Raw genomic sequence first — 10,803 nt, forward strand, 5'->3', positions numbered from 1 at the left:
TTTTGAAAGTTATCATGCTACTAGTTTCTGGGGAAGAGTGACTTTGGCTTGTTCTGACAGTGGGGTATTTAGGAGCCGTTGATTGCTGTCTGTTCTGATATGCTGGGTAAAACCGCTGAGGTTCCTGAGGGCCAAGCTGAAAACCTGGCTTTTCTGAGGTCACTGTGAATGTTGCCATATTGATTTCAACGGAATCAGGTTTTACTCTTCTCCAGCCATGAGAAGCAGCTACTTTTAGAGAGGAATGACAGCTGTCATCACAAAGGATCCTGTACCAGCATCAGTGCTGACTTGACAGAGCCAACAAAAGTCTAGAAACTGGAAAGCACCAGCAGTGCTCCAGGCATGGAGGGGAGAACGCTGGCTGCCGTGTTCACTAGTAACAACAGGCCTGACCTCCAGCCTCGGCATGCCATAGCCCAGCCTGCCTTCAGTGCCATTTCCAGAGATCAGCGCTGGTTCTCAGTGCCATTTCCAGACATCAGCACTGGTTCGCAGTGCCATTTCCAGAGATCAGCACTGGTTCTCAGCTGTGTGTTGGCAAAGACCTGCCCTCACAGGGAGCAGTTAACAGCAGACAAGCCATTAAGTCCTGTGCCTCATCTCCATTGCACTCTGTTTTTTCTGCGTTTGCCCTCAAATTAAAATTACTACTAGGAAATGGAATTACAGCACTTCTTGATTGTTGCCTGTTCTGACCCCATCTTATTTTCTCTGCCATTTTAGGGCTCTGTTGAAAGAGCATAAACTAGCTGCTGTTACCAAGTGATCGTGCCAGAAATGTAGTGTCTCCCCCACCGAGACTGTAATCTCAAAACTAAATACAACAGATCTCTAGCTGGATTCGCCTTTTCCCTGGTTTGGGTTGGGTCAATGGAAAAGGTGGAAATCTTGTATACCTGAATAAGAATAGAGCATCTAAAACAACTTGAGTAAAATGATATGAAATATGCTGTAGAGAATAATGCCAATCAGTTTAATTATATAATGAGCTACACAATCTACAATAAATTCATGCTACTGCAGTATCACTTTACAGGTCTATTTTAGCATCTGTCATGGTTGTTCAGAGAGCAGATTTTGTCTACATTGTACTCTGCCTTCTGCAAAATTTGTGAGTCATCTGGCTCCAAGAAAATAGTGTGCTCATATTTATTTTATTATTAATAATAATTTTTCTGTAATTTTTTTGAATGTAGTATGGTAGAGATACAAGTCTTTTGTAATCTGACATCTTTGTGATAACTTTAACCCTATCATTTTTTTCATTATGAAGCACTCTGCATACACAATGTCTTGTATTTGCATTATGGTAAGGCAATCAACTTTGGTGTGCTATGAAGTTGGAAAGGCTTGGGAACCGGGTTTCTTTGCATCTTGTTTCAGGACCATTGCCCCTGAGCATTTAAATAATGCTATGGACAGATGTTTCCTCTAATGACCAAGTTAATATTTACATATTTATCTGAGAGTATCCTCTCAATGTGCCCATATATCAAATAGTGAAATTTGCTTGCTTACACCATATCAGTTCATTTTCTCTCTGAGATTTTCTTTGGTTTTTTGGAATGTCAATTCAAATACTAGTAACCTTTCCATCAAAACCTGGAACTTATCTTCCTTTTAATATCCAGCATTAAATTAAATCTCCCTAACAAAAAACATCCTTTCATTTGAATGAGAGTACTTTAATAATACGTTGTATTCTGGCATAACAGGTTTCCTTAAAATTGTAGAAAAGGGAATTAGGAAACCTATGGATGCTGGTAACAATTGAGAATAATAAGATTTAAGTAAGTTACTTTTTTCTAGGTATCACAGAGAAGAAACTGTAAAGAAAGAGAGCAATTATGGAAGTGGAGAACAAAGAGAACTGAGATGGGAACACAAGCAGGATGCAAAATAAACCATGAGCCGTTATTACCATGAGGCATTATTGAATGAGTACTCAGTGCAGCAAACTGCATCTTCTTAAAGCATTTTTTTTTTAAACTCTGGAGTTGAATGGTATCATTTGATAACAAAACAGTGGCTTCTATATTATCCCATTACACCTAAAAGCCTAATTTCAGGTACTCAGAATGCTGAATAAGGAGAAATCAAAGCTTAGATGTGATTACAGAAATGATGCACCTCACTACTACCAAATAATTATTTGGAGAAAGGTAGTTAGGTAACAAGCCAGTAGAAGATTACTACACAATTGTCTGGATGAACATGACAAGCTATTCTGGGCTGCCCCAGCAGATGGAGTAGGGAATGTAACACCACCTTCTGCCTCCTTTTGCTTCCCTTTCGTTTTCTTGCACTGCTGCAGTTCCTTTTTTTGTTTGGTTTTTTTTTTCCTCCTCCCTCCTCCTTTTTTTTTTTTTTTAAAAAAAAAAAGTGCACCATCCCGCCTCCCACATACCGTTGTAGCTTACTAGTTGCTCTTTTTCAACTTGTGGCGTGGATTCATCTGCCTGAGTTAGCCATCCACTAAGTGTAGCTCTTAATTTATGTCCCAAACTTCATCATACTCACTCACAACTCCCTTTATATCTCCATTTAGAAGCCACTGAGATTGAGATGTTGGAAGGTCCCTATACATGGAAGTTGATGTCAGCAGTAGCAAGTGGTGTGAGAAAATAGGAGTGGATATGTAGAGTGAAATGGTGCTGAAGACCTGATGTCCACTCTATCCACAATTTTTTTTTGTTGTTTTTTTTCTTCTGACTACAAACTAGCTCTCTGGCTTAATGGACTGAATACTCACCAGCAGAACAGACTATATGTCCTCCTGTATTGCAAAGGTTACTTTCATCTAAAATGCAAAAATGCACTTTGTGAAGTCCAAACCTGCCTCACCTCAATGCAAAGCAAAACATTGTAAGGGGACATCTGGAAGGTTTGTTTTGCACTCCTACTCCAAACTAAAATGCTAAAATAGGCATGCCCAAGTGTATTTCTACAAACATATGTAAGACCTTCACCCTTTTTACATACACATCCAAGAAAGATACTATTGCATATGTCTTGATGGATGCCCAAATCTCATGTTTGTCAGGGAAAAGATAAAAAGCTGGCCAAGCAAGTAAAAAAAAAAAAAGCTCCAAATCAGCAAAAAGGCTCAATCACCAACAAGAAAGCACCAAACCCTTTCACAGATACCTTGGCTGTTGGTATGTCAGACACCTTAAATGAAGAACGAAGGAGAGTAAGAGAGAAGGGTTATTTTGCTGTTCTCCTCTCCAAAACAGCCATTTAGATGAAATCAATCTGGTTTGAGCTTTAACAGAGTGGAAGATAGCTTCAAGGCTTTGGCAACGTCGTAGGAAAATAGGAGAAAGCAGGGACTGGCTGGCCAGTTTGTAAAGGACTGGGTGAGTATTTAAGAAAATATTAAGAATAACCAGTGACACTGGTACTTACTCTGTGAGAAGGATGGCACCTTCAGAAGCACTCTTGTTCACAGCTATTTCCATGTTCTCTGGGCAGGTGCTGATATCCCTCCGGTGCTGCTGCTTGGGTTTGTGCCAGTTCAACAAACTTCACATCAGGTTGCTAAGAGGTTGGCTACACACTCCTTTTGCACCTGAACTGATCATCTTGTACAGTGCCAACCTCCATCGCTGCAGTATGAAGGAAATCAAAAGCTCTACCACCATATTGGTAGGTTTGGCTAGGAGCCAGCCTGGGACCTGTAGCCACAGTGCAGACTCTCCTTTCAGGCTGTGGCCACTGCAGATCTGAGGGGAGATAGAGGCCAACAGGGAACCAGCAGCTGGAAACCATCCCTGAGTTCCCCTTCCTGGTGATTTCAGTTGCTCTTGTGACCACTTTGGGATTGGAGAAGTCTCCAGAAATTTGGGGGAAACGGCGAAGCTGGATTAACAATGCCAGTTGGAAAGGATCTGCAGCCTGGAAATGATGGTGGCTGCCTAGTGGGCAAAGAGCAGTCATCATCACAACTTTCCTAGGACAGTTTTTCTCTTGTTTCAGGATCCTCTATCACTTTTCCCTTGGATCTATATACTAACACAGGGATCGTTCTCTGAGAGCATCCTCGGCAGGTTGTTGCTAGCCTATTGGCTGTTTTGGGAAATATAGCCTAAAACAGTTGTATATAAATGTGTCTTTTAATGTCAATCTGAGCTTCATTGGACTGTACAAAATGTGAAGAACTGGGTGAAGAGTGGGAAACACAGCTATGTGACTGAGCTACATTTTACTCTTCCAAGGGAAAATACACATGTCCTTCTACTACTAGAATACTTGAATATTACATTTTCTCCATCTCTATGTGCTACTTTCTATATTACAGTATTTATTGGAGGATACAAGTGAAAAGTTAAAGAATGAGTGCCTTTCTATATTGCAGGAGAAATCTGCCAGTCATAGCTTCAATCTTTTTCTGTCATATATTCGTTTTCACGATCATATTTCTATGCAGCCAAAGCTTTTTTCCTCTCTTCCCCCGCCCCACCCCCCCCCCCCCCCTTATTTTTTTATTTCTTTTTTTGCCCTAAAGGGAACTGTGGCAGTGAACAATGCCTTCATTGTGCAGAAGAAAGGAAAAATAAGGCATGGTGTTGCAATAGACATAACATGAAAGCAAGTTCAAAGTGTGAGGCAGCTCAGCTGTCCAGATTAGATTAAAGAGATGAATATGGGACCATATAAACAAGCTGTCCAAAGCACAGCCCACTAGTTTTACATGTGAATCAGCCTTCTGGCCTAAGACAATTTAATTACGACTGCATACAGATGGCTAATTTGAAAAACTATCTATCTGTGCTGATGTTTAAGAAGGAATTCTGATTTTCTACTATCATAATTGCTGTAATATTGCATTTGACCCATTTCTTTCTATATGTTTTTATACTATTTTTTAACTTCAAAAAGCAAAGACTAGAGATTTACCTCTTATGGCTTTGCTTTGCAGATGAAAAGACTTAAACCACAAGCAGAAAGACAAAAATGAAAAAAAAAAAAAAAACAAACAACACTAAACACGAAAAGAATATGGTAATGTAGGAAGAAAACACTGACAGATGAGGGATGACAGGTAGATGTTACAGAGAACAGGACCTGAGGGAGACAAAGACAAAACACAAAGTAAGACATAAGCATTGAAACAGTTGGAAAGTTTACAAATGGAAACAAATTATCACTTTTCTTCACCAATTGACAAGCCATATAGCTCAAGACTGATCTCATAAATTAAACAGATTTGGTGCGGTCAGAAATGCTGTGGCCGACTTCCAAAAAACACTCCTGAGCTACGGAAAGCATTTGGGTTGCTGAGTCAGTGCAGAGACAGATCCCCAAAAAAGCAAGGGCGCCGTGCCAACAGCAATACATGCCTTTGGGTGAGCCGCCTTCTGATCGCTCATGGCAATTCAAGTTCCCATGACAGTCTCCCCCAGAATTTTCTGACTGGTCTTTAGATTTCCAGTGGTGACAGATGTAAAAGGGAAATTCTAATTATAACTATTCAGCAGTGGTAATTTGTGACCAGGGAATGATCTGGCATGAAGGGCAAGGAGGCTTAGCTGCAGGAACGGGTTAAACTGGCTGGAAGCGGGAATGCCAGAGACGGAACAGATTCCTTGCAAAGCAGTAAAGTTTCCCTTGGTGATGAGATATCAAACAGCCTCAGCATTGTCTTGTAGCCATCCTGAAATGGGAGTGTGCAGTGACCCAAGCTCAGGGGCCACCTTTGGGAGGCAGAGCTGGGCTGGGGGATGGACCCACAGCCCGGCTGAGGTGCCCGGTGTGACCACTCTTGGGACTGGTGCTGGTGCAAGTGTATATAAGGAATCTGCTTGTGACGCATCTTTGCAGATTCCATGGAGAACTGCATACTGCAGTGGGACTCTGCCCAATGCATTGTTCATTAGATTTTTCTTATATACTTAAGCACAATTGCGTGTTTAATTCGCCTCCAGGGATATACCATCAAAATTCTCCAACAGATGCCACTAGTGAGCCTTGCTGAAGCGGTTGACGTTGCTGTCAGCCCCAGCTCTGCCCCATCTCTTTTGCCAGAGGTTACAGCCGTGGCAGCCAGAGCCACACAAAAGGAGTGCCCACCTCTGTTCCACCAGCCCAGCCCAGAGGCCAGCACCTGTTCAGATCTATCCTCGCTGATGTTTTAAGGCAAAGTGCCAGGCTCCCATTGAGGCATTACAGCTTAGGTTTCCTCATGCTGTGCTTGCTGCAAGCACTTGTGCCCTGTGTTCATGAAGTGCGAAGGTGAGGTGGCCAGGGTGTCCTCCCCGTGCATACCAGCAGCCACCATGACATTTGCTGAGTGATTTCAGTGGAGCTTCTCGGGCGGTGGCACTCAAGCCTGACCAAATTCCTGCTGCACTTTCAGCTGATTCCAGTGCATCACTGTGACCCAGTAAATGCAGAACACGGATGTGTGCTCTGCCAGGCTATTTTATTTACGTGTTTTGAGGGCAAACGGATCTGTCTGTAGTCCTCTAGTCCAGCCTCATGCTTCATCTAGACCACAGAATGTCACCTAAATCAGAGACCATAACCTCAGCCTGAACCAGACTGTATCTAACATGAATGTATAAAATGTTGATTTAGAGATGCTAGGAGAAAGGAAAAAACATTGAATCCCTGGGGAAGCAGTTAAACAGTAAAAATTACCATTACTGTGAAATATACGCCTTACTTCTACTATGTCTATCTGGTCTTTACAACATAAAAACAAAAAATACAGATTTTTAAACACTGAAATATACACCAGAAATAGGAGAGAGCTGTTTGGGCTATTTAAAGTCCCTTCCAGCGAAGTCCCACTTGCGCATTAGGCACAGGAAGAGCACAGTCACCCCTCCCGTCTGACCACATAGAGCTCAAATACACCCATTCCTTGGCTCTCTTTCCTGTCTTCTGTCTCCTAGGACTGGCTCAGGGTCATGCATGAAGGTGCCGGTTGTCTGCAGGACCTCTGCTTCATCTCTTGTAGAGATTGGAACATGTCTAATGAACGATGAGGAGAGAGGAACATCTAACTGCTCACGCCCTGGATAGGCAGGCTGCAGAGCTGGATGCTGTTCGCACCTCTGCTGTAGTGAGAAGTCCTCTCGCCAGGCTCTCCACAAGCGGTTCCTGTACTTCCCTTATTTTCCAGTTGCCCCACTGAGGCTCTAGAGTCTAATATGCAGAAGTGTTGGGTGCACACAACCATAAGTGAAGTCAGAAAGGTGATTTAACAAAAACATCTTCTATATTTTCACAAACATGAGACGTGAGTTTGTAGAACTGAGAGCTCAGAATAATGCATTATGAACATATTCAACTTAAGTGCCTGAATTCCCTGTGTGTATCCTGGGAATTATGATAGCAAATAACTGCATGATTGTTTGCACAGCACTCGGACACTAGAGTGTTACTTAGAAAAGACAGTGACATTAGTATTTCCATCTTTAGAGTGGAGTTTGAATAGTGGACAGGAAATCAGGCATGAAACTGCCAAGTGAACAGTGGAAAATCATACACTCGCTGAGCACCATCCACCCTGTGGGCTGGGGAGAGGACAATGAAAGTACTATATTATATTGCCCTTAAAAGACAGGATCTAACATATATGATCAGGGAATACTTGGAATCTAACATATATGAACATATATAATCATATATGAACAAAACCCCCTCAAAAACTTGTTTACAAAGTCTACAGGTGTAGTGCACAGCTTAGTGCAATGCAGCACAGTTACTTAAGCTGGTTTGTGGCAGGTTTGTTCTAGAAATACAAGCAGGAAACTCCTTGCACCTGGCTTAGAGCAGGCCCTGTTAACTCCCTCATAACTACCCCAGGTACAGGACCACTTCAATACAATTATTCTTTTTCCAGCACTGACAGGGTGCTGTCTTTCACAGTTTGTACATGTTTTGAGCAGCCACTGAAAATGTTTCATTGTTGAATGGGTGGAGAGCTTCCTAGTGAACAAAAGCAAAATTTGTTTCCAGCTTCAAAGCAGAAATGTGAATTTTTGGGTAACAACCATGTATTATTTTATTAAGATTTTTACAACAGCTGAGACTGATACCAATCAGTAGGTGGTTTCTGTTATTCTTTGAAAGTTGGCACAAGACTAGTAAAAAGCCAAAACCAGTATATTGACGATGGAAAATTACCACGCTATTGCCCATCGGTGTTCTACTTTCAACAAGAAAAATCCGATAACTTGGCCATTTGTTCCACCTCTCTCAAAGAATAGATAATCTTTTTGCAAATACCTCAGGAGCTGATCAGGAGCCATTTGTTTGGGTAATTCACCTCTGACTCCTTAGAGCTCCCCAGTCTCGGTGGAGTTCTTATAAAGATATGGTCAGGCCCTCCTGCTGCCCCCTCCAGACTCTGGGGCACAGAATTATCTCCCTTGTCCCAGGTTCATGTCACAGAGTGACTAAGGCATGTGCCATCCCCTTCCAAGCTTTGGTTTCCCCAGGAAGGAAACAAGACTAGAACTGTAGCTGGAATTGCTTTTGGGCTGTGTGTTTGAAGGATGTTTGAAGGACCAAGACATGCCAAACTGCACTGGTCGCACAGATTAGCCATTTTCCAGCAATTATCTTTCTGTTTTACTACGTTTTGTTCCTATACTTAAATGAACAATAATTTTGAGAAAGCTTTTCAGTACAAGGTTCATCTTTCGCTGTCTAAAACCTGTTCTTAAGCAAGAAGCAGCAGCCTCACACTGTACTTCAAAATATTTATTGAAATTGCATTTCATGGTACGTTTGGAGATGAGGATGATAAGATTTACTTCTGTTACCAAAGTGGATGTTCCTCAGGTGGATATGGGTGCCAGAGCTACTGCCTGTAACCCGGACTTCACTTGTTCTTAGATTACGTATTAGTAATAGTGCACACACAGTATGCTCAACAAATAATAGACTATATGGAGCCAAGTCTTTGGGCTAAGATATCATCATGAAGAAAATGAACATTCATTATGTGTGTAAAATCAGAAAGTGTGCATGCACTAACAGTGCAGGTATGACATCCACCAACAAAGGCTGCTACCTTAACAGCAGGCTGTCGCAAAAGACCACGACAAGAGATGAAGTAATGTAGAAAGTACCAAATAACAACCTACCTTTCTGGAGAAAAGAGAGGTGTTTGCAATGAGACGGGTATTCAGTGCAAACCGAAAGAAAATATCGCAGTTTACTTATCAGCGCCAGCACCATCTGGACAACTGTCAACCACAACCTGCAATTCCCACGCTATATGGACACTGCAGTGCTCTTGGTTCGCCAGGATGGGTACAGGGCTTCACCGTGCTGAGCTCATTGCAGGATGAAGAGTTACACACTCCGTCTGACACACTGTGTCTGTCTGGTGCTTGGTTTTCAGTGGGGGTTAAACCACGGCAGCATACAAAGTTTTAAATCTTTCACTGCACTAATGTTAAAAATCACTTTTGGCTACGCAGAAAATTTAGCACTTCAAAAGTAGTAATCATCTGTCATTATTAAACCAGAGCTAGATTCCCTCCCTCCCTCCTGGCCCCAAAGGCACCTAACACAGGATTTTTGTGAATGCATACCCTGTGCCCAAAACTGCACTTCATATATATTTAATGATCTGTAGTTGCATGACTCAGTAGCCAATGGTTCAGGCTCTGGTACACAGGAAGGTGCCAGCCTTGGCTGATTTTTGGGTGGAGAAGCAGAAGCCTTCTGAGCAGCTGGAGAAAGGCTGTTCCTCTGTAATTCAGCATTGCTGAGGCTGCTACCCCAATCCTACACAGCCCTGCGGTGCTCACCAAGGATGCTGGCAACTGGAGAGATTCAAGAAACAGGAGGATTGGAAGATACACATTGCAACAAAGTATCTGTTTAGCTTAAGTAAGGTTATAATTGTTATAAAGCTCAAGTGATGAAATGGCCTGTTAGTGCTGGAAGAAAGGGAATCGACCTTCCCTCTCATTCCCGCCTCTCCTTCCTCCTCCTCCTTTCTCTTGTTCCCAGCCACACCGTCCCTTCCCTTGCTCTGGCTGCTGTTGGTGCTTGTGAGATCCTTTTGTTGCTGGTTTGGCTTACTAACCCAGCAGAAAAGCATTCATGTTTTTCGGTGGATTTGATTTCTGCTCGAGCTGTCCCACAGAAGAGCCTGACAGCTGCTGGGACTGGCTGAGGACAGGAGAAAGTGACTGGAGATGGGAGCAGACCTTCCTCGCTGCTGGCAAACTGATGAACTCCTTTACTGAATGCTCTGGTTTCTTAGCTGAAAAGAAGTGTTGGGGCGCTCAGCACATTTCATTATCTGTATGATGAACAAGATTTGACAACAGGCAAAGAAGGAGGCAAAGACTCTTAGCAGAGAAGGATTGTAACGACTGGAAATTGATGCCAGAGGAGTTAATGCTATAAATAAGGCCAAGGCGGAACAATTATGGTAATGGAGTATGAAAGCCTCTTTCCGAGTGCGTTCTGGGATTTCCCTGTGGCTGGTGTTCTTTACTATCACAGTTTCTCCAGGGGAGCTTCCCCAGGGGACATGCTCTGCCCCAGGCGTGTCCGTGGGGGCGGCTCGGGCAGGCGCTGCCCCGCCGGCCCGTGAGCTGGCCCTGCGACCCCGTGCGCTGGCCCTGCGGCCCCGTGAGCTGGGCCCCGTCCCCGCCGCCCCGTCCCCGTCCCGTCCCGGCGCACCCACGCCCGGCCGGCAAACACGCAGAGCAGAGCCGGTACAGGGCAGTTAGCAGGGTGCGCTTTATTGCCGGGGAAAAAAAACAAGAAATGTTGGAAGATGAATAGAGAACTGTACTTTTTCCTTCACGAAGGTGACAGCTG

The sequence above is a fragment of the Falco naumanni genome, chromosome 3, assembly GCF_017639655.2.
Source record: "Falco naumanni isolate bFalNau1 chromosome 3, bFalNau1.pat, whole genome shotgun sequence".
Lineage (NCBI taxonomy): Eukaryota > Metazoa > Chordata > Aves > Falconiformes > Falconidae > Falco > Falco naumanni.